Raw genomic sequence first — 25,189 nt, 5'->3', positions numbered from 1 at the left:
AGCAGACATTTTCGACCACACATCTTGTGTGGCAAATTAAGACACACCTGAGAAATGGAGCCCTAAAACACCTAGCTCTGAAAGCCAATGGTCCCTGAGACCTCCCAAGGCCAAGGCAAACAGAGAAATGGTGCTTGCTCCCTCCCTGCCCCCCAAGGGCTCAGCACAGGGAAAGCAGACAAAAAAATGTCCACCTCCCGGGTTTTCCCTGGAATGGATTTAACCAGATTATAAAGTGAGGCCTGAGGGTCCAGCTTCTAATTTAGGGCACATCTGAAGCCTGGTTGTAATCCTCCCTCAGAGACTAGGGAAGCCAATAGACATTACCCCTGCCTTCTCCCCCTTGCTCACTCCAACAGTAAAACCAGGTTACCTGTATCTCCATAAAAGCAATTTGTACACATTTCTGGTGTTCCAACTTCTGCGGCTGCTAGCCAACACGGTTTGCATTCAAAATCACTTAGCTCTGGTAGGCAACAGGGTTTGCATTCACAAGTTCCCCAGGACTGTAACAAAGAAGGAAGTAGTTTTTCAGTGGGCACAGGGGAACCTGAGTCCAGCACAGAGAGAGCAGGTAAAAATGCCCACCTCTGTTGGTCCCTGGAAGGGACTTTACAGTTTTCCTATCTGGTGACTGAGGGTTAGTCTTCTAATCCATCTCCATCTAGGTACTAACTGTAATCCTCTTCTTCGTGACGCTGATGGATCTTGGCACACTCTCAACTCTTGGAAGCCACTGGAACAGAGAAGTCAGACTGGAAAATCACAAAGGTTTGAGAGACAATCAGAAGCAACTTATACTAGCATAGAAGATCATTTTCATTTCCACAGCATAGACATTGATTGTTCAAGGAGGAAGAACTATACTGTTCATGAAGGAAAAGTTTCTCAAATTGGACTATATTCAAATCAATACATTTTGGTCAACTAAAGTTGTAACAAGGAATGGAAAAGCAACTCACAGAATAAGAGAAGATATTTGACACATGGCTATATCCACAAGCTATTAAAAAATATTGATTTCTGAAGAAAGGAAAAAGGAAATTAAACAACAGATTTGAATTAGCATTAAGCTATAGTATTATATAACCAAGTTGCCAATACACGTATGATTACCCGTGTTCACCTTATCATTATCAGGGACATGAAGATGAAAAACACGAGATAGCACTTACAGATCCACCAAAATAGCTAAGTAAAAAAGACAAATATCTGTGAAGATACAGAGCAAGAGCAGTGTAAACTTGTAAGTTTAGAAAACTGTTTGACGTTCAAGCTGAGCATATACATTACGTACCTAGCAATTCTATTACGTATTTATGCACCCAACAGAAATTTGTGCATAAGTGCTGGAAGAGACACATACACAAGAATGTTCCTGGCAGCATTATCTGTAATAGCCAGTAACTGGAAACAACCTGAGTATTTATCACCATTACAAGCCATCACTAAATGGTAATTCAGTGGAATATAAATGAAGCAATGAGAATGAACAAAGAACAGCTACGTAACATGGGTGATTATCTTAAATATGGGCTGAAGAACCCAGACGGATAAGAATGCATTTTAGGGTTCCCAGACCCAATTTCTAATGCATAGCCCCCCCTCCCCCAAATACACACACAACACGAAACAATTCTCGGACAGCAGCAGGGTATCCAAGAATTCAACCAAATTCTGGCACTATATATCTGGAGAGAGTATCAGATTTTACTTGCTAGGGGCACTTGGGTGGCTCAGTCGGTTAAGTGCCTGCCTTCAGCTCAGGTTGTGAGCGCAGGGTCCTGGGATTGAGCCCAGTATCAGGCTTCTCTGATCAACAGGGAGTCTGTTTCCCCCTCTCTTTCTGCCCCTCCCCCTGCTTGTGCATACACATACGCTCTCTCTCAAATAAATAAATTAAATCTTTAAAAAAAAAAAAAAAGGATTTTACCTGTTAATGGTTTAGTCTCACAAGACAGCCCTCCATCCCTCACTTCAGAAACTAGTTGCAAACCCCAGGCTGTACCTATGCTTCTAACTCACTAGCTACAGATTAGAGGTTACAATGAACTCCTTCTCAGGTTCAATTAATTTACTAAAGCTGCTTACAGAACTCAGAAAAACACTTAAGTTTATTAGTTTATTAAAGGATCTGATAAAAGTTACGAAACAACAGCCAGATGAAGAGATACAAAGCAAAGCATGGGATGAGGGAGAGAAACGTCTGTGCCCTCTACAGGAGCACCACCTTCCCAAATCCCAAGTGTTCAGCAATGTGGTAGTTCTCTGAACCTTGTCCTTTGAGTTTTCATGGAACCTTCATTGCATAGTCATGATTGACTAAGTAATCCTCCATTGGCTAATTCAACCTCTAACCCCTTCCCCCTCCCAGAGGTCAGGGGATAGAATGGGGAAGTTCCAACTCTCTGATCATAGAGTTGGTTCTCCTGGCAACCAGCCTCCACCCTTGGGTGGAGTTCAAAAATGCCTCATTAACATAACAAAAGGCACCTTGATTGTCCTGATTGCAGGAAATACCAAGGATTTAGTTAGATGTGGAGCCAGGAACTGTGGAGAACCAAATATATATTCTTATAAATCACAATATTGCAATAACATATTCTGTTATTCCGCTTATATGAAGTTCAAGCATAGGCAAGAATAAAACCATCATTATAAAGACAGGTTAATTTTAAAAACTAATGTTTTACTTTAAGAGTAAAGAGGAAAAAGTGCGTTTGTGTTGTACCAATTTATTGAATATATTTGTTTGTGTCTGACTGTATTATAGATCAATTGCAATCTGTATTATAGATCAATTTAAAAAATGTTTTGCTAATTTTTAGTGTCTCATTTTGGATTGCAAGAATGAAAGTGAGACCGAACAGTGTAAGAAGTCTTCCATACACTGAGAAAGAGGGTATGATGGAAAACAATGATATATTTTCCTTTATCCATATTCATATGTAGTTCTGCCAGAGGGTATAAACTATTAAGAAAGGAAAAAAGAAAGAATCTCAGAGAGATGATATGGAAATAATATCCCAAGGTTAAACCCAGTTGGCCATGTTAAAGCTGAGGTCACATGTGGGCTGGAAGTAAGTCTGATTAAAAAAAAAAATGAGTTGTGTGCAGAGAGGGCTAAACTTACTGTCAAAAGTCTCAGCACCAGGGTGCCTGAGTGGCTCAGTGGGTTAAGCCTCTCCCTTCAGCTCAGGTCATGATCTTGGGGTCCTGGGATGGAGCCCCGCATCAGGGTCTCTGCTCAGCGGGGAGCCTTCTTCCCCCCACCCATGCCTGCCTCTCTGCCAACTTGTGATCTCCATCTGTCTAATAAACAAATAAATAAATAAATAAATAAAATCTTAAAAAAAAAAAATCTCAGCACCAAGAAGTAAATAAAAAATATAAAGTCAGAAAAATAGAACTGATGAGGCAGATATGAAAGTTCAGAGTAGATAATAGGTAACATGTTGGAAATTGACATCCACGTGAATAAAAGTCATAAAAAATAAATATGACTAAGAAGGTGTGAGAAAATTAAGTAGGTAACATAACAGCAGGTTCAAGACAACAAAGTCTTATGTAGGAGCAAGCTTCTAAATACAGGCAAAGTAAACAGTCAGGAGGAGCAAGTTACATATAAAAGGGAATATAAAGCAAAACAAAAATAAACTTCTAGTGAGTGAGGTTCTATCAAAGTCATTAAGCATCTTTCTAAAGGAATAACTCACTTTATAAATGTCACTTGGTGGATTATGACTAGAGGAATAAGCATTGGGGAGTAATTTGTTGAGGAGAGGGTATGGGGGTGTGTGGTATGTGTGCGCCGTGGTGAGCACTTGCGTGTGCTTGTGTACCTGCAAAAGGCACCCAGCCCCAACAACCTGGGCTCCTGCCTCAAGTATGAGAGTGAGTAATTATTTTAAGTTGGCTTAATACATAAAAAGTTCCTACTTCATTCCTTCCTCCTTACCACTGCTTGGGGAAAAAGGGAGAGAGAGAGAGAGAGAGGAAGAACAAGAAACAATAAAGAGGAAAAAAGCCTCAAACATGAATCTGAGAATAGTCTTTCCATAACATGAAGACGTTGTGCGAGGACTTTTGAGGGTACCTGAGAATTAACTTTGTCTAATCTGGAAAATGGATGAAACTGTAAGGGTCTATTGAGCCAGAGCAGCTCCATCCACTTAAAAAGTGATTTTGTTGTTTATGCAGTAAAACTTAAACTGACCCTGCCCCGCCCCTTCAGGGAACTTACTTAAAAAAAAATCCCGGGGGCGCCTGGGTGGCTCAGTGGGTTAAGCCGCTGCCTTCGGCTCAGGTCATGATCTCAGGATCCTGGGATCGAGTCCTGCATTGGGCTCTCTGCTCAGCAGGGAGCCTGCTTCCCTCTCACTCTCTCTCTCTGCCTCTCTGCCTACTTGTGATCTCTGTCAAATAAATAAATAAAATCTTAAAAAAAAAAAAAAAATCCCGGAAACCAGTCCCAGGTAACAAAGCCCAAATACAAGGGTGGGTCAGCCCAGGTGGAGGTATCCAATCAGTGGGGGAACATAGTGTCTCCCTAGTTACCAAGGAGTATGGGCCCCGCCCTTTGGGTGCCTTTTGGGCGCCATGCTGACCAAGGTAATAGGCTAGTTCAAATATCTACTATAGCGTAAATTGTAATTCAGTTGATTCAATTGGTCACTTATGTATGACCTAGCATGACTGTGCAGCTTTCTCTGTGGGTTACAATCTCATTGGCCACCTGTGCGTGGCCAGGCCCAACCACATGGCCTTTGCCCTTAAAAGCTAGTTTGTAAGGCAGAGAGAGGCCGCCTCTTTGCAAGAGATGGCTCTGGCCGGTCAGTTTGATTCTTGACGCTTGGCGCGAAATAAGCTTTGCTTGACCTTCGCTTTGTATCAGTCTCGCTCCTTTGATTATGGACCCAACAAAACATTAATATCATCTACTCTGAAAAGTAGATGAAATATTCTTTACTTGTCTATACTACAATTTCCAAAATCCTAAATTGTAACATGACATCTCTTATGAGTACGGAAGAAGGAAAAACGAAAAACAAATAGACAAAAACTCAAAACAAGAAAGTAATTTTCCATGGGTACTTGAGAAAAAAATAAGAATCCTGTGTTTCTTTGTAAGTTTAATAGAGTGCATGACCAGAAACGAATAAAAGAGAAATTCAGTGTAGAAAAAAAAACTTTTTTTCTAAATGAAAATTTTATTAAAGAGCAATTATTGCAGGAAGCACCGTGAAAAGCTTTGTATTAACCGGAGCTGAATAACAATAAAAGTGTGGTGTAGAGAACAACGTCTCTGCCCTGAGCCCAAACCCTGGCGTACACAGACCATCTTCAGCCAAAGGGTTTTTCTCGCAGAGCGTCTGAAATATTCATAGGTCCCACACTAGAATAAATTTATTGCTACTATAAGATATATAAAAGGTTGATAAACTGCTTCCCTGACCTTGGAGAACTTTGTGGGCATATTAAGAGACTTTGATACATAGCAGAATGCAGGCGTGCTTTGTGATTTGTTGGCCACATGGTGCTGGGCCTGCACTATTAGGCGCTTGCAAAACCAGGGGGAATCTGGCGAAGGCAGCCGGAGCGTGCGAATGAGCCGCGCTCTTGCCGGCAAATGCAGCTTGTGAAAACTCAGGGGATTTGAATGTTAAACAACTCCGTTTAAACCCCACACAAACCCAAACTTTATGACATATATATTGTTCCCTGCAGTATGTATCTTTGGTTTTCTGCTGTGTCTTTGCTTTCCTGACTGGTAGCATAGCATTTGACCCCAAGCACCTTGTTTACAAAGTGTTGCTTCATTCAGCACACTGGGGCTCTAATGAGTGACAGGAACAGCCAGGAGAGGCTACGTGGAAAAAAGTAAAACCAAGCAGAGTTTTAATAACCGGAGTGCTGAGCCCTGTTAGCTCTACAAAAATGTCCTTGAAATAGAAAGACTTGAATGACCAACTGGGGGATGAAAAGTGGGAAATGCTGGAAGGAAGGAAGCACCGGGAACATAAATTGTTAACATTCATTTTTGGTTTATAAACCAGAAGACTCTTGTTAAAGCCCAAAGCGTGACTACAAAATTCATAAGAAAAAGTTGTAAATTGTATTGTTTGTTCTATATTTAACAGAACTTTCATCTGTTTTATTCAAAGGGTGAGTTTAAGGTTAAAAAGTATATCGACAACAAAAATGTAATTAGATTCGTAGGAGCTGTAAGACAATTTTAGTTTTTCTGACCCAGTCTAATGTATCATTTATCATCTACAGATTAGATCAGATTTTTCAATGCTTTCCAATGTAAACCTTTCCTATCTTAGTGACAGTGGAACATACAACCCAAAATTAATTTTTTCCTGTTTCCAGAAGAGATAATTAGGGGCATTCAAAGAAATCTGTGTTGAAGCAAAGGAGCCTCGCTTCCAGGTGGTCTGAGTACCATCAGACCACACCTCCAGGTTTCTTAGCCCGTAAGCAGCAAAATAACAGGAGATAAAATTCCCTCCCTTGTTTCTTGCTTTAACTTTAGCAAGGATTACCCTTCAACTGTGTAGCATCTGCCAACAAACGCATTATACGCTCTCCCCGTTTACCAGATAGGAGCCCTGCCATGATCTTGATTATCTGTGGATGCTCTAGAAGAGACTAGAGCTGTGAGTTTCTCTCCACTCTGGTGCCATTAGCCGGTGGATTCTTGGTGTGGAGTAGGAGGAGAACATAGGGGACCTCCCATTCTGATGTCTAGAGCAAGGGTGTGGGCATTGATGTTGGCCAGACCAGTTGTGAACTAGTTCATTATTTGGCTTAAAAAAGAAGTCATCTATAACCCTGTTTAGACAAACTTGAGACATTCTTTCTGAATATTCGGAGGTTGATAGATTTATCTTTGTCTAGCAAGTTGAATGTTTTATAGACACAATACCTCTATAAATTTTAAAGTTTAGAATGTTGGATGGTAGAACTTTTCACCGTGGTTCATCAACCACAATAAATCCTCTTATTTCACATTGAATAAAACCACAAAATTTGAAAAAAGTTATTTGTTGTTACACATATCAATGTGTGATGTCACTTAAAGTAATTACTTCGGAAGATTTCATTGCTTAAATGTGGTCTTGTCTAGAAAGATTTACGTGTGAGCTCATTTGTTCATGTTACTCCAGTTCCTTGTTTTTGATACAAAATGTGATCTCTACTTTATTACTTCTTTTATTCAGTAAGCTTGGCTCTAAAAATAGACTTCTAGAAATCAGACTCTTGAATTTTTACTGTATACTGAATATTTTGCATTTGCCTCTTCACATCCACCTTTCACTCTCCACCCAGCCCAGGAGGCTGACCTTTATGGACTGGCCAGCTAGTTCCCTTGCCCTCTAGCTTTTGGTTATGCTATGCCAATGGGAGACACCTGTAGGAAATTTGGAGAGTAAAGAAAAAAAAGCTTTGTTTGCTAAGTCTTTCTACTCAAGACCGAAGCATCTTTCAGTGAGTTCTCTCTATGCAACTGCAACTACACTTTAGTTAACCGAGACCTCTCTTTTTTAGCCTTAGGGTTCTTAATTGCCCCCTACTGTCCTACCATAGACAGGAATGGTATTCTGGAAGATTGCTTATCAGTATCCCTAAACACTTTTCAAAACATTGTAAATAATCTCTTAATTACACTCTTTAATCACCCACTATGAATGTGCAATTGGTTTCCTACTGGGTCCCTGACCAATAGGGGTAACTTTTTAAAAATTGTTACTTATTTGAGAGAAAGAGAGGGAGCACAAGCAGGGGGAGAAGCAGACTCCCCCTGAGCAGAAAGCCTGACACAGATGTGTCTCCATCCCAGGTTCCCAGGACCCCAGGACCCCAGGACCCCAGGATCATGACCCGAGCTGAAGACAGATGTTTAACCAGCTGAGCTACTCAGGTGCCCCTAGATGTAACTTTTTGGAGTTCGCCAGAAAACATGTTTCTGTTTGATTGATTTTTATGGTAAAGCTTTCATTTTTAGAACATTTTGAAAAAGAGTGGTTTTAAAAAAGAGTTAAGAAAAACTGACAATGGTAGTATCTTTAGAATCAATTTTTACAACTCTAAAGTGGCTATTTAAATTAAAATGGCTCTCATTTTTACGTCAAAGATCTGGCTTTTTGGATCAACCACAATAGTTAGTGGTCAAATCTTATATTGGCTGCAGAGTTTATCTGGTAGTGTCTTAATATAGTCACCTCTTAACTGCCCTGAGCATTAGATATTTTTTGGCATTCTTTATAAGTTAACTTAATTACAAATTGTAATTGCGACTACTTTTCTTTTGTCCTTCTGGAAATACTTTCATTTTCTATAACTGAGATGTAAAATTATAGGTTCTGTTCTCCAAGCACTTAAATTTTTATTCAGTTAAATAAACTATATATGTACAGAAAATTTCATACACCAAGTAAAACATTACACAGGTATTGTATTAAATGGTTGCTGTGGGTATTACATGATGCAAGTGTTCACGGGAGGAAGACAGGAATATATATAGTGGTAGATTAAAGTAGTCAAGAAAATTTATCTCAAAGGAGGGTATTTATCTTAACGAATTGAACCTTATTCAGCAGGATCTGCATAGTTAAACAGTAAGTGTTAATACATACCCTGAGATGAACTCAGTGATACTGTCAAGGTCAAGTTAAGAAGGTTTGGAAAAAGCAAAGCACCAGCTAGGTTGTGCATGTTGTATTTGTGGACAATGAGAGAGAAGGTTTCAATAGTAACTTAGAAACCACTGAAATATTTCTAGTAGGGAAATTATTTTTTGAAAGCTGCAATTTAGAAAGATTAATCCAGGGGACTGAACAGTAGTACACCATGAACAGCTGGAATCATAACTGACCCAAAGCTGCTTTATACATAAAACAAATTCTTCTATTACTTGAACGCTTTACACTTTAAACAATGCATTCTTCATTTTAAGTAGTTCATATTCACTGTAAAAAATTTAAAAACATGCACACTAACACAAAAAAGCAAAGAAAACATAAATTCTCCCATAGTTTTACCACTCATTTTGAAATGTACATTTTTCTGTTTTTTTATCAATGCTTACATACAGAGCAACTGAGTAGGCTATGTGCACAGACATGCAAAAACACTGAGATGGTCTTTTGCGACTCTCGCTGGCGTTCAATAGCATCTAAGGACATATGGCTCTCCCAACAATGACTACACTAATTCAATCTTTTAGTCTCAGAATTTCCAAGCCCAGCCCTCTGGTCTCCTGCTCACATCTGTTTGTTCCTTGGTTTTTGTTCTTACCTCTCCACTCTTTATTGAAAGCAGAGGAAGAAAGACCAGAAGCAAGTTATGTCTCATAAGTCTCATCCCAGTTAGAGAAGCATTTACAAAATGTTTGCAACCAGTTCTTGAAGTGATTTTTTTTTTAATTTTTTATTTTTTATAAACATATATTTTTATCCCCAGGGGTACAGGACTGTGAATCACCAGGTTTACACACTTCACAGCACTCACCAAAGCACATACCCTCCCCAATGTCCATAATCCCACCCCCTTCTCCCAAACTATTATTTTTAAAGAAATATGGAAACAGTTATACGAGATGGACTAGAACTGATTTAAATTACTCATTTATATCACTGCAATCAATACCAAGTGGAATAACATAAATAGATGAACAATTATTCCCAAAGTACTGCGAACACGTCAGTGGAGATTGTGACAAATACGTTGCTTCTTTAATGGAAGTAGCCATTCTTCCTTCATATTCATGGTAACATCCATTCAAGCGTCTTTCATAGTTTCCTGTCCTATTTTGAAATCTACTTAAATACAGAATTCTTTGTGTTGTAAGCCCATTCTATGTGGATTTACATTTGCAGCAACTCACTTGAAGCTCAGTTACACGTTAAGTTTGTCTCAAATCTTTTATTTTTGTTTATACCCATAAACGCTGATTCCATGGTCACTCTTCTGAAGTTATTTTTTTCTGAAGGACAGCGTCTGGGTTATATGTCATCAGGACAGGCAGCCAGTGTCTCAGGAGCAGAAATGCTCTGGCCCTGTTGCGGGGTTACAGTTCATAGACTGGGTCCCCGTGGAAGATATATGAGGGCTCCGGCCATTGTTCAGTGTTCACTCCAGGAGTTGAACAGAAGAAATCAATGAGCCGCAACTGTGTAAAATAGGGGTCAAATATGTCCAGGTGTGGTTCCACATCTATCAGAGAGCACTGTTTGATTTTCCTCTAGACAGTATTCATTATCAAAATGGGCTTCAGAAGCCTTTTATTAAAAACAAATTGATGTTAATTAATTCAGATTGCACTGGCCATTAGTCAGCTATCTCATTGCTGGAAACTGGATCAAATCAAGACTGTTTCTTGCAATCTCTGATGGTTTACTATCTCCAAATCCAATTATACATTGAGATTTGAATTTTTTAAGTTAGAGTAAGCTGTTCTACTCTGGCCTTCTCCTGATTATCAGTTGTCTTATTCTTTTATTACTTAACCTTCTTTGGAGGATCTGTATTATCTTATCTACTGTTTATGTGCCTATAATATTATATGATTTGTATTTTCTAATTGATCCGATGTTTCTGGAATCAAAGAAATTATATTTATTTTTAATTAAATACTAGGGATTTTGAAATCTACATGCATTTTTTTAAAGGTATAGTTTTTTAGTTTGGGGTTTTTTATTATTATTATTTTTTTTTTGGTTGTTTTCATTTTACAAGAAAAATATCCCCCAAATTCTAACAAGTTATTTTCATGATGTCTTAACTATCCACATTCTATAATTCGTTTTCGTGTATATTATTTTTTTGTATGCCTTATCTCTTTCTAACAAACGCACACATGCATCAACAAAAGGGACGAAAAACTAGCTTTCAAAAAACCTTTATTTTTTCCTTTTTCCTGTAATTAGTCTGAATAAGAACCAGTTCAATTGCCCTTTTCCTCATTGTCTTGGCCATTTGTCTCTGGGACTGACAAACAAATTAGGCACAGGCAGATATGAAATATGCTTACTTTTTTTCTCACCTTCTTTAGACAGACGGAGAGTGAAAAGCCAGAAGTAGAAAGCCGAATCTCTAGAAATAGTACATTAGACAGAAAGAAAAGTTGTATATGAAGTGTTTGTGTGAGGGAGGGGTATGGGGTTTCAGAGAAGGATTTTCAAATGGTATGTAACAGAAGAGGTAATTATGGAAAGATGAAAGCATGGTGATGAAATTTGCAAAAGGAAAAAATTAGAGATGATACAGAATTTGTAGAGAACTCTTCTCTTAGACCGCAGCAAGCAGAACCTCTATTGTTCAGGTGGCCCCCACTCTTTGGAATGCCTTCTTCAAAATTTTCTACCTCCTATTCCACTGTCTGAGAAACTGTGCTGGGGTCATGCCAAGAATCCTGACTGGGTAGAATACTCCAAGTCCAGACAGGGACATGCAAAGGCCCTGGACTCTATTTTTATCTTATGGGTATCTCTGACCCTTTATATCCACAAAAACTGAAGTCATCAAAATAGCCTGAGGAGCTCTACAATTTGCAACTATGGGATCATTCCAGGGTGTTCTGGCCAGATCACCAAGTCCTGGTTCCAAGAAGGCGGGTTGGATGTGAATTGTTCCCTTTGGCTAGTGAGGTATTCCTGTAATGGGATCTCTTGAGATTAGGCTGTGATATTGGTACTGACATGCTTTTTTGAGATGACTATCAATCTCATTGAAGAATGAGTTCAGGACTCTGAACTGCCACCATAAAACCTTGGTCATATGGGTCCATGTATTGGATTTGCCCATGTGCTTCTAGAATAATGTCACCTTGGACTTAGAGTATCCAAGGGTGGTAGAAATGCTCATAGGCACCCTTTATTTGTGCCCTTCCCACCCTCAGACCAACACTGGCATCTGTCCTTCATCAGACTTTGTACCATGGTTTGGTCGGTCTTCCAGGGGTGTCACTTCTATTTCTTCCAATGACTTTCCAGACCATTGTTAACGTCAGTGGAGCCTTTTGATCAATATCCACTCTTGACTTCAGTTTATATGGTGACTTTGTGCTCTCCTGGGTCATTCTTAAGCTGTGCCAGATAAGGGAAGGCCATTCCCTGTGTGGATAGGTCCACTCTTCTCACTCTACCCACCGACTCCTTTCCTATACTCTCCACTGATGCTGGTATATGATAAAAATGATAATATTTTAAGAATGACATGATCACTTCCTCAAGATTTTATGGTTGGAAAACATGTTATTCTACTTTAATGCAATAAAATCCCATATGCTGAATTTAACTTGCTCACTCACAATTTCCTGCATACTCTACATGAGACTTGCATTTTTGGTCTTCTTCAAAACAGCACAGTAACATTCCCTTAGAGATTCATTGGAAGCCACTTCCATGGGCAGCATGATGGATGGTGCAGCGTTATGAGTAATGATGTAACCAGAGCTAAATAAATGGTATTAGGGAACTGTAGTAGCAAGAAGATCTATATTGTTTCAATACAAACAGGTTCTGTAGAGTATGCCATTGTGAGTCATAACAGCGTTGCTACCTTTTCCTCATGATGGGAGATATGGAATTACTTAGCTCTGACACATTTAAAAGGAAGAGATGGCTCCTGGATCAGCACACAGAAAACCTGGCCCTGGACCCTTCAAAGAATCTTCATGGGCACCGATGGAACAGTAAGCAGATACCTAACATCTCTTCCCAACCCACTAAATCTTCACCAGTAAATCACTAAGCCTCACATGGGCCCATGAATTTTTTTTTAAAGATTTTATTTATTTATTTGACAGAGAGAGATCACAAGTAGGTGGAGAGGCAGGCAGAGAGAGAGCAGGAAGCAGGCTCCCCGCAGAGCAGAGAGCCCAATGTGGGGCTCGATCCCAGAACCCTGGGATCATGACCTGAGCCAAAGGCAGAGGCTTTAACCCACTGAGCCACCCAGGCACCCTGGGTGAATGAATTTTTAAATACATTTTAAATCAAAATGTCTATAGGGATATAGATATATATCTCTATCTATCTATCTATCTATCTATATCTATCTATATCTATAGAGATATATATCTATATCTATATATAGGTATATCTATCTATCTATATCTATCTCTATCTATAGATAGATAGATAGATAGTAGAGATATATATCTCTACTATCTATATAGGGATATAGATATATAGGCAAGAGAAAATTGCCCCAGGAATGCACATACTCTAGGGGCAGCCCCACTTCACTGGGCTCTCTCCGGTGATCCATTCAGATACCAGAGGTGTGCGCAATACATTTGTACTTTGAAAATGGCAAGAGTACTTGAAATTTATACTATTGATAGAAATCATTGTTTTCCTGAAAGAGGAGAGCACCTCTTTTCTTGATTATGGAGAAGGATGTGTAAGAGAGACAAGAGATCGCCAAAAAGGAAAATCATCACAGTGTATTTGTTTGGCTATTTCTCTCTTATTTTAAACATTCATTCAAATATGGTTAGAAAACTACCCATAATTCTTAACTTTGAATATATTTGCTTCTTATAGACCGAGTTACCGTGTTTAAATTGATGGAATTTAATGTATTCATTCAAACTACAGATATTATTGACAGATCATGTAATGTACCAGGCATAGAAATTAAAAAAAAAAAAAATTGAGCTTGTTCTCTGCTTTGAGCTGCTAGTGGAAGAGAAAGCCATGTAAACAAGTAAGTACACAATGTGTTTTGAGAACAAACAGAAAGGAGAAACTAATCTGTATGGAGAAACAGGAGCAAGCTTTATATGAGGCCTTTTTGAAGAGTCTTAAAGGATTACTAGGTGTTTCCAGGGACATAAGCAGTACAAGTCTCACACAGGCTGATGGATATATATGCAAATATTAACATTGACGCCAACCTCCTGTTTCTCTTACTCTGCCACTTAGATTCCTAAGATAGGAAGTATTTCTCAGTAACATTTAATTAACCTCTGTAGTTTAACATCTCTAAAGGAGTGTAAATTGGGTATTTTGAGGGATATTTTTCAAATTACCTAACTGTTGCACAGGGTACTATACACAGTGTATATAGCAGCTAGCCCTCTATATTTTGAGAAATTATTTCTGAGCCCTAATTCCACATTCTACAGGAGCCAAACTTCCTTTGTAAAGTTGATGTGAATTACCAGACGTTTACCTTTTGGGGTCTCTGACCTTGGATCCTGCTTCCATGTGTGTATCCCTTAAGTTTCATATTCAGGAGGCTGCAAAACAGCCCATTCCAGTGCTTTAAGACAACCCACCCTTCTCCCTGTTCCCATGGAATTACCAAGAAAGAAAGAAAAGAAGAAAAGAAAAGAAACTTCTATTGTGAAGTCAGCATAATCGTTTTCTTATTTCCTCACTCAAGACAGAGATGATTTGGATTCTCTAAACAGGGAAAGTTTTTTATTGTTTTTTTTTTATATTTAAATAGGCTATATATTATTGAAGTATGTGGAAGTGTGCGTTGTGTGTGTGTGCGTGTGTGTGTGTAGTGTGTTTTCTCTATAAGACTCCCACAGTGAGATCTCAAATCCCTGTGCAGGAACATTTAAGTAACTTCTTTAATAATACAGAAAAAAATAATTCCTCAATTAGAATATTTTTAGCACATTGTTCCACTATGTACACTATAAATGTAAAGCAGGCACCAGTGCTGTCTCCCCACAGGGAGAATTTATGACATGGTACTATTATAAACCCAAAGATTTTATAGTGTTTCGTTTTATGGTCTGCTCTGCCTAAAATGACCTAAGGTATAATTTTCCTCCCACTGATAGATGCCATCTACCAAGTGCCACTGCTATTGAAAGGTTGGGCTAAACCAGTAAGGAAATAATTCTCACCTTCATGTCGTTTGCTTCTAAGCCCAGGTGGTAATGAAAGGGTGGTGCATCAGTAAAAGGTTATTCATTAAGTACCCTTAAGCGTGTTTATAAGTACAGGGAACTAGAAAGACTCTAAGAACAGTTCTGACTGCAACTTTTGGTCATTTGAAGCAATTACCAGAGGGGATCTCTGTGAATGCTCCCAGAACAAGTGAATTGTCTAAGGGGGGGGGGAGTGAATTTCTAAGTACCTTTTATAGCCTACGTGGTCTCTGAACCCATTAAACACATTATCATTCATGAGGCCAAGTGCCTGCTTATCTCCCCCAAAGACAGTGCATCTGTACTGGGTGTGTGGACTCTCTCAATGTCCTGCTCAAGGTAAAACAGTTTCTTACTGCATGTCTTCGGTAATCCCTATTAAAGGATTCTGAGGGAGAATTCTGATGAATTAAAAAAAAACGGACTTATATCTGCTTGAACAAAATAAACCACTGGTGATACAGTCACTGTATCCCTATTCAGTGTATTTGAATTTCAATTTGATCTCTATGATAATAGATCAAGACTCATCAATTTTTAGTTAGGCCTGACAGTCATTATCAGATGTCTCACCACTACTGATCTGATGTACTTAACCACAGGCAAATATGATATTAACTGCAAGTTAGTCAATCCCACTGTTAGAAAAGAGAAAACAAGGGCTCCTGGATGGCTGAGCTGGTTAAGTGTTTGCTTTGGCTCGGGTCATAGTCTTGGGGTCCTGGAATCAAGCCCCAAGCCCCACGACAGACTCCCTGCTCAGCAGGAAGTCTGCTTCTCCCTCTCCCTCTTCCTCTCCCTCTGAGCACCCACTCTCTTTCTCTCATAAATAAATAAAATCTTAAACAAAACAAAACAAAAGAAAGAAAAGAGAAAACAGCCCCCAAATGGATTCACTTGTGCTAAGCCCACATCACCAAACCAAGACTTAACACCTAAAATTACTGTTTCAAACTTTCCCAGGAGTGGAATCTTAAACCAGGCAATCAGGAATTATCTGGTCAGCGGTAGTGAACTAACCAGCTTGCTAGATCACTGCTATCCCCCACAGAAAGGTGACCTTGCCTGAAAAAAATCCACTCTTTGCTAGAAACTTCCTTCTCCTGCCCCCTTCTGCCTACGAAAGCTCTTCAGAGCTCCTTTCTATCTGCTAAGTGAATGCTGCCTGATTCATGAATCATTAAATAAAACCAGTAAGATCTCTAAAATTTACTCAGTTGAATTCTGTTTTTTAACATCACCCATAAATGAAAGCCATTCCTCATTCCTCTCACTTTTTTAAAAAAACATTTTATTTATTTATTTATCTATCAGAGAGTGAGACAGAGAGAGAGAGCGAGCACACAAGCAGGCAGAGTGGCAGGAAGAGGCAGAGAGAGAAGCAGACTCTGCTGAGCACGGAGCCGGATGTGGGACTCCATCCCAGAACCCTGGGATCATGACCTGAGCTAAAGGCAGATGCTTAACCGACTGAGCCACCTAGGCATCCCCTCTTCTCACTTCTTTAGTCATTTAGTATTTCTCTTCTGTTTTACTTGTTTTAATGCTTCTGCTATTTGTCCCTGATTCCATCTCACTTTTTTTTTTTTTTAAACAGTGATTATGCTCATACTGAAAGTATCCCCTTAACTTGTTATGACCTCCTGGATAGGGACTGTGCCTTCCTCTTTGGATAACCTCACTGGGCCTTAGGGAAGAGTTCTGTGCTCTCGAGGGGCAAAACTGATACTGAGAAACAGTGGTCTTAAGCCTCATATCAAATAAAAGTAATATTTACAGAACTAAAAAGCTGAAAATTTTGCCCTAATCAAAAACCTGAAAAATTTGCCCAAATCCACCACTAATTCAGTCTCAAAAGAAGTTATGAAAAATAAAAAGGGAAGTTTACTTTAAGTGAACAACCCATTTTTTCCTATAAGCCACGGGCACTGGAAACTATGACTTGATGCATGTAATCCTCTCTCGTTGGAACAGATGTTTACTCCTCAGAGAAGAGGGGAATATAAGCCAACTGGTCACTTTATTTGTATGTTATCGAAAAGTGGAGGGCAGCACGAGAGAGCTGGTAGTTCAAGTGTCAGGGGCCAACCAGCAGATATCGCTGGCTCTGCAGTCACCTGCGAAGTATTTCGGAGAGCTGCCTTGTAAGGAGACAGTGGGGAGAACATAAAGTCTCCTTAGATAAAGTACGGGCTGACTGATAACTGACCCAAGAGGAATAAAGCTACAGGCTGACTGATAACTGACCCAAGAGGAATAAAGCTTTCATTTTTATTTTGATTGTTTTCTGAGATAGGAGTAGACATTAACCCAAAATTGAATTCCATACGATAAGACAAAGAATAAGCGCGGTAATTTACTCATCATATGACTAGGACGGTGAAGCTTAAAAAAGCCTGTTCTCCCAAGTACCCAGTCATGCACACTCAGCCTTTCTGAATCATTTTAACAAGTGACATTTTAACCAGATTATTCAGCTCAAATGAAGAGAAAACTATTCTGCCAGGCAGTCCTCTCTACCAGTATATTGACTGATGCAATAAAAATGCATAAAATGTCCTCAGTGATGCTCTAGCCCTCAACCTCATAGGTCCTTCTTGCTTCTGAGTACCTCTTCAGTTGGATTACCCAAAAAAGAAGCTGGAAATGAAGAGATTTCTTAGCTCTGATAAATTTGTATTTTTCTGATAAGCACAGAGGAATGCATTAACATTATTCTGCTCTCAACCACTTGTAGTTCTCAGCTATTCTAGAACAGTGGGACACTGTCCCCTGCTGAGCAGTGGGACACTTTAGCAACAGTAAAGTATATAGCATACCACAATGATTAAATTCTCAGACTTTGAAAGAGGCAAAAATGGCCTTCAAGCACACAATTCACCTGTTTTCTACAAAAAGAGAAAACTATGTATCTCACAAAATAATACAAATTTTAACTGAGTACAAGTGTCTGATGTGTAGAAGGTGCTTAGCCAATGTTAATTTTTCCAATTGTATTATCTTAACATAGAAATATATACGAAAATTCCTATTAGGTTCTGTGCTTTTATGCAGGAGAGAGAGTGGCGCATTTGTTGGTTCGTGGCAAGCTACTACTTTTCTTCTCAATATGCCTTTCTGTCTTTGGTAAGAAGAAATCTGATTTGTTTTGTTTAGGATTTTTTTTTATCTATTTGAGAGAGCGAAGAGAGAGCAGGAATAAAGGGGAGAGACAGAGGGGGAGTGAGAAGCAGACTCCCTGCTGAGCAGAGAGCCTGACTCGATGTCCCATTCTAGGACCCTGGGATCACAATCTGGGCTGAAAGCAGATGCTTAATGGACTGGGCCAACCCAGCTGCCCCCAAACCTGATTTTAAACTGGGTGTATTTTATTTTATTTTATTTTTTAAAGATTTTATTCCTTTATTTGACAGAGAGAGATCACAAGTAGGCAGAGAGGCAGGCAGAGAGAAAGGAAGGGAAACAGGCTCCCCGCTGAGCAGAGAGCCTGATGCGGGGCTTGATCCCAGGGTCCTGGGATCATGTCCTAAGCCGAAGGCAGAAGCTTTAACCCACTGAGCCACCCAGGCACCCCTAAACTGGGTGTATTTTAAAGCGAAGTTTCCATCCTTTCTCATTGTTAGGGCTGGCCATTGAATTTTGGGTGGGAGAGTCAGGTGACACCATCAGGAATTATTCTTAGAGGAAAAGAATAATTCTGCATTCTCTTTTCCCATCCTCTTTCTTGAAGCTTTGCCATAATGGCTGGTGCTCTAGCCACGATTTTGGATCATGAGAATGAGTTACTGTAGATCAGTAAACCACAGGTGTCTATGACAATTTTGTTGAGATGCCATACAAACCCTGGACTGCTTCATTATAAATTTATTTTATATAATAGAAAAATAAAATTTAATCTTTACTATTATTTGGTAAAAAAGGAACATCTGTGTTTTCTAAGTTATTCATATCTTGTTCTTTTTGTTATTCATTATATCCAAACTTAATCCTAAATATTGTCTATACATTCTCAAATTACCCTCTCCTGAGAGTGACTGTATACCAGAACCTGGTAGACTGATAAACATTCAATAAAAAATTTCAGAGAGAAAAAAAGTCTGTAGGGATGCCTGGGTGGCTCAGTCAGTTAAGTGTCTGTGTTTGGCTCAGCTCATGATCACAGGTCCTGAGATTGAGCCCCACATCTGGCTCCATGCTCAGCAGGGAGCCTGCCTCTGCCTGCCCTTCCCCTTGCTTGTGCTCTTTCTCTGACAAATAAATAAACAAAATCTTAAAAAATAAAATAAAATAAAATAAGAACACTGAAAATCTGTAATTTCTAGTGATTTTTGATAATTTTTAAACATTAAAATAGGAGCACCTAGGGGTCTCAGTGGGTTAGAGCCTCTGCCTTCGCTCGGATCATGATCCCAGGGACCTGGGATCGAGCCCCAAATCGAGCTCTCTGCTCAGCAGGGAGCCTTCTTCCTCCTCTCTCGGCCTATCTCTCTGCCTATTTGCGATCTCTATCTGTCAAATAAATAAATAAAATCTTAAAAAAAAACATTAAAATAAATATATCAAAAGTATAAACGGAAGTTTTAATGAAGATAACATTTTGCTCTTTTGAAATAGTAATACATGTTAACTACAGATTTTAAAACAAAGCGGAAAAAAAGAAATAGAAAAAGAAAAAGCAGAATCAACCATAAGCCCATCATCTTTTGATATATTTATTGATTTTTCTCTGTTTGCTCATCTTTAGAGAAGATGTGAGTCTGAACAGGATTAGAAGTTGAGACATGTTTTATCAGAGATCACAAAGGTACTTGTTCAACTTTTTTCAAGCCCAGAAAAAAGGACAAGAAAACATATTAAATTTAGTTTTGTTGAGTTAGATAGCCAGGAGTATTTAGAGAATAGAAAAGGACAATAATCAGAAGCAATCTTTTGGGAAGTTTTACTTCTATTTCTAAAAAATTAATCCTCTTTGCTTGCTATGGCAGCCTGAAGTTAGATAGGATAATTACCTCTTCTTCAACTGACTTTTTAAATAGTTAATTTGTCCAAGCATTCTAAGCATACAGTAATATTATATTATATGCTTAAAATGCTTTCCATAACAACTGGAAGTCAAAAGTTAGCCATGGAAGCCAGGGACCAACTCAATAGACCAAAATTTCCATTGCCAGGCATTTGTCCTGAATTTAGCCTTTACATCAACTTAAAGTGTTTTCCTTGATTCCTTCCCACTTCTCACCAGAAAAGTTTCATTTCACACACAGAAAGTCACAAGCTTATATTCTATTCAGTAGAAATTTCCCAAAATCTCTGATATAATTTTTTTTAAGATTTTATTTATTTATTTGACACAGAGAAATCACAAGCAGGCAGAGAGGCAGGCAGAGAGAGGGGGAAGCTGGCTCCCTGCTGAGCAGAGAGCCCAATGCGGGGCTGGATCCCAGGTCAGATCATGACCTGAGCCGTAGGCAGAGGCTTGACCCACTGAGCCACCCAGGTGCCCCTGATATAAACGGTTTAAAATTTTTCCAAGTTATCAAGGGATGATCAGGATCTTTTCCTACAATCATACCATTTGATATCAGTCACATAAAACCTTTGAAACATTATAGAAAATATCTTCCCTCACTCTTCATCTTGCCAACTCTTACTCGTAGGTCAAGTCTGTTCCAAATGTAAAATCCCCAGGAAAGCTTTTCCCAGCCTCACAAATGGAGTTATTTTCCTTCATGACACCTTTCCATTATATCTCATAGTTTTCTTTGGTATAACATCACAAATTTAATGAAATTATTGTTTATGAATTCATTTAATGTGTATCTTTCTAATAGAATATACTTTGCACAAGGGTGTGGGCCAAATAAGCTGTTTACTACTGTCTCCTGAGTGCAGTAACTCTAGTGTTTACTGGACAGAGTAGCTGGCATTTTAGAAAGTCCTCTATAAATATTTACTCAGTGGCTAATTGAATTAATAGATGTCAATATATTTGTAATAGTAAATACATTGGAAAATGAATTCAGGCTATCTTCAAAGACCAGAAATTTATGATTTTTTTTAAAAAACGTATTTCCATGAAGTATCTGGGAGTAGAAGGGGAGGGTAGGAAGAATAAACTTTGCAATGTGTAAATAGTTGGCTGTGTATGTGACATATTTTATATTTAATAATTATTCAACCTCAATAATTAAATGAATATTCGTTGGTCACATTTCTCACCAGAACTATGTCCTATTAGCAGAAAACAGAGTGCATAGTACAGGTGAATTTTTGATAGGGGGAGGACTGTTCCTGGGAGATCACCAAGACTGAGTAATGTTGTGTGTGTCCATCTCAGGTTGCCAATAACCAGTGTTATAGCTGGACCTTCCCTTGTAGTTCTTATTATGATTGCAAGACACCCTCACCAATAACCATCAGGAAACTTTAAAAAGTTTGTTATTTACAGATCCCGGAAAGTATACGGCATACCGGGTTACCCAGTGAGGTCTCAGGTAGAGAAAGAGAGAGGTAGGCCTGGGGTTCTGCTTTTATTGGGGTCCAGAGTAGGGGCCTAGGGTTTCATGGGTTCACTCTTTTTTAGTAAATTTGAAACAGAAGAGCAGGAATGTAGGGTGGGAAAAGAAAAAAACAAGTGGCTCCAAAGGGTCAGTTTTCAGAATCTACTAAGATCTATAAAGCTAAGGAGGTTTTAGGGAGGGAGTTAGTGAGGAAGGGAGCACCCATGCTCCTGCCCTGTGTGGAACGTGGCTCTTTAGCCCTGTGGTTGGTGACCTGTTTATTGGGGACAGCCGTGTATGAAGTGGATGGCTCAGCAATCAAATCTTAAGTCAGGCACTTGCATTACAAAAACAAAAGCCAACTGTGAGGGCTTTCACTGTAAGTGGACTTCTGTAAGATGCATTAGGTAATTAAAGGGCAATATCAGTATTTAGACACATTAATCTTTGCAGATGGGTAAATAGTAATTCTTAATTGCCAATATGCTTAATGCAAATGTGTACTAAACACTTTATATGTTTTTATCACATTTAAATAATGTATCAGCTTTCTGAAAATTGTGGTTCTGTTCACATATTGTAGATCTGGAAAAATAGCAGAGATGTTAGCAACTTGCCTGAGTCAGACAACTCCTGAGAGTTGGTGTGAGGACTTGAATTAGGGTCTAAATGAAAGATATTTTGCATTCCATCCAAATCATAACAATAATACATATATGCACTTCCATTCATACTAAATGTGCATTGCACAATCTTGACACTAGATCAAGATTGGAGAAGTCATATTCTTCAGTGATTAAAAGCAAAAGCTCTGGAGCCAAATTATTCACGTTCCAATGCCAGCCACAGCCCTCTATCTCTGCAAATTTATATTACTTAATCTCTCTGTCCCTCAGGTAATTCATCTGCTAGAAGTAGATAATAGGAAATACCTAATTCATAAGGGTTTCTTGGGACTTGCTCCTTTTTGAGATAAAGCTAACTGACCACACTTGCAGTGTAAATTCCTGATTAAGGAGTTGAAGTCACCTAGGTAAGACTAACTAAGATGTACAGTTGTCTTTCTGAAATACATTAGAGTAAATGAAAGACACCATATGTTGCCCAGTGTTTCTGGTCATATCAACATTTGCCACTGCTAATTGACATGTCTCAAGTTTTGTATGCCTTGAAGATTAAGTTGCCAAGACCTTCATTACACGGGTTCTTTAACCTCTTTGCAACTCAGACTGCAGTGTGCCCAAATATATAGAATAATTAGTATAGGGGAGCCTGAGTACCTCAGTTGCTTAAGGGTCTGCCTTCAGCTCAGGTCCTGGGATCGAGTTCTGCATCAGGCTCTCTGCTCAGTGGAGAGTCTGCTTCTCCCTCTGCCTTTCCTCCTGGCTCATGCTCTCTTTCTCTCTCTCTGTCTGTCTCTCTCTCAAATGAACAAATAAATACTTTTTAAAAAAAATTAGTGTAAAACTGTAAACTAGAATTACTGTAAAAACTCTGATTAAAATGTTTGGAGTCTAATATCAAATTTAATGAATTTTAATTGCTTTAATTTTTATTATAAAGGAAATTTTAAAAATGTCATTCACAACTCATTTGCTTCAGAAGAAACATCATTTTTAATGGTTGCATCAAAATATTGGAATAATATTAGTTGAGAGGTGGTTTGGTTCTTTTTTTCACACAGTCTCAAAGACTATACTTAAGAATTCTGATACAGGGACGCCTGGGTGGCTCAGTTGGTTAAGCAGCTGCCTTCGGCTCAGGTCATGATCCCAGCGTCCTGGGATCGAGTCCCACATTGGGCTCCTTGCTCAGCAGGGAGCCTGCTTCTCCCTCTGCCTCTGCCTGCCATTCTGTCTGCCTGTGCTCGCTCTCTCCCCCCTCTCTCTCTGATAAATAAATAAAATCCTAAAAAAAAAAAAAAAAAAAAAAGAATTCTGATACAGAATTTCGGTTCTTCTGGTAACTTTATTTTAACAATACAAAACCACACATATAATATGTATGGGTTCAGCTGCTCATGCTGTACTAGCTTCAACCAATTCTTAGCCAAATATACTTTCTACTGTCCTAGAAGAACAAATACAGCCTTTTATGTGCCAAAGTCACTCCTTGTAAACATCTTTCCCATGTCTTATTATATAAGACTAGCTGAAACATGGCAGATGATATATTATATATATTATATTATATATATATTACATATTATATAATATAAAATATAAGCAATACATAATATATATTAGACATATATGAGGTTTTCTCCTATTAATGACAGCCTCATTAACCGAATCAATAGAATCAAATTCTTGTATTGTTTGGTTTAATTGCTCATCTATTTCTCATACTCTGTCATAAATCTTGCCAAGTATTCTGTGAGGTATCAGTGGTATTTATTCTTTTCTTTGCAGTTTTGCCACTATCAAACTTTCCCAGACCCATATCAACTCATGCCTAGCTATCTGCATTAAACCAGCTAGCTGAGTTCCCAGAATCCAGGTTGAATTGCCATATTTCCCTCTCCCCGCCCCCTACCCCAATGACTTCTGCATATCACTGACAAATAAAACTAATGGTCTTTCCCAATATTGAAGTTATTTCTAATTTTTAAAAACTTTTCCAAGTTTACTTTTTTTTTTTAATTTTCAAGTGCTTTACTCTTCAAACATCTTCCAACTATGAGTTTAAAACTCATATAACAAGTGCTTCTAGATGTGAGAAGATAACAACAGGTCAAGATGGCATCAGAGTGGATGTCTCTATCCTACTCTCCCACTCCCTCACCCACGTGTGGTTCTGTAGAGTGAATTCTGAGTTCTTAGAATTTTTTTCCTGCAGATATCTGTATACCAGATAGACAAATGATCTCATCAATTCCCCTGCAGTACAGGCCCTCTCTCTCTGGGCAATCTTCAAGCTCTGCTACGGAAACATTTGGCTTGGTTTCCTACTGGCCATCTCCATGAGGTGAGCAAAGTCACATTTACAGAATTTAACATGTGGGAAATGAATGGATGATACTGATTGACCTTTAGCATTCTTGTTAACCTGGGTAACACTTTGAAGTATTACTAGCTATTTGTTCCCATTTTGCTGCTCATTTTATGCCACAAAAAACACAATCTCAGGATGGAAGTATTAGCAATGCTGTATGTCAACTTTCAGTACATCAATATGCTTGTTGTGATTTTGAAAGGCAATTTCTTCAAGTTCATTTGAGATCAAGTGTTGGTATTAACTACTGGTTAGAATTTATGAAAATTAGTATTTATGCCTCAAGTATTTCTAGGCAAAATCAAGAGGTTTATTTAGATTATTTTTATATTTCCAGAGTTGATCTTTCTACTGCTTTCAAAACTTACTTACTCAATTTGACAGTTCAGATTTAAGGATTTAATAGGCAGTGTAGTGGGCAGACTCTAAGCACCCTGTGTAATCACAGCCTCTTGGTGTTCAAGTATTTTGATATCTTTTCTTGAGTGTGAGTAGGACTATGACTTGTTTCCAGCTAAAAGAATATAGTAAAGGCAATTGTATGTGTTGCTTCACTCTTTTTTTTTTTTCTTCAACATTTTATTTATTTGAGAGAGAGCGAGCCTGGGGGGTGGGGGTGGGGGTGCATGTCGGGGGGAGAAGCAGACTTGATCCGGGGACTCTGGGATCATGACCTGAGCTGAAGGCAGTCGCTTAACCAACTGAATCACCCAGGCACGCCAGTGTTGCTTTACCTTTTAAAAGAGTTGCTCTAGAGGGGTGCCTGGATGGCTCAGTCGGTTAAGCATCGAAC

General features: G+C 38.8%; 1 long non-coding RNA gene across 1 annotated transcript; it reads right to left on the bottom strand.

The window, feature by feature from the left end:
* Positions 1-379: 379 nt before the first annotated feature.
* Positions 380-14,268, bottom strand: LOC116569411. The gene is made up of 3 exons (XR_004277014.1): positions 14,188-14,268; positions 589-736; positions 380-506 (listed from the first exon to the last, which is right to left on the bottom strand). It is a non-coding gene; the product is annotated as an uncharacterized LOC116569411 (long non-coding RNA).
* Positions 14,269-25,189: the final 10,921 nt, after the last annotated feature.

Source organism: Mustela erminea, chromosome 11, assembly GCF_009829155.1.
Source record: "Mustela erminea isolate mMusErm1 chromosome 11, mMusErm1.Pri, whole genome shotgun sequence".
Classification (NCBI taxonomy): domain Eukaryota; kingdom Metazoa; phylum Chordata; class Mammalia; order Carnivora; family Mustelidae; genus Mustela; species Mustela erminea.
The sequence above is the reverse complement of the archived record's forward strand: the minus strand, read 5'-3'. Positions and strand labels throughout refer to the sequence as shown.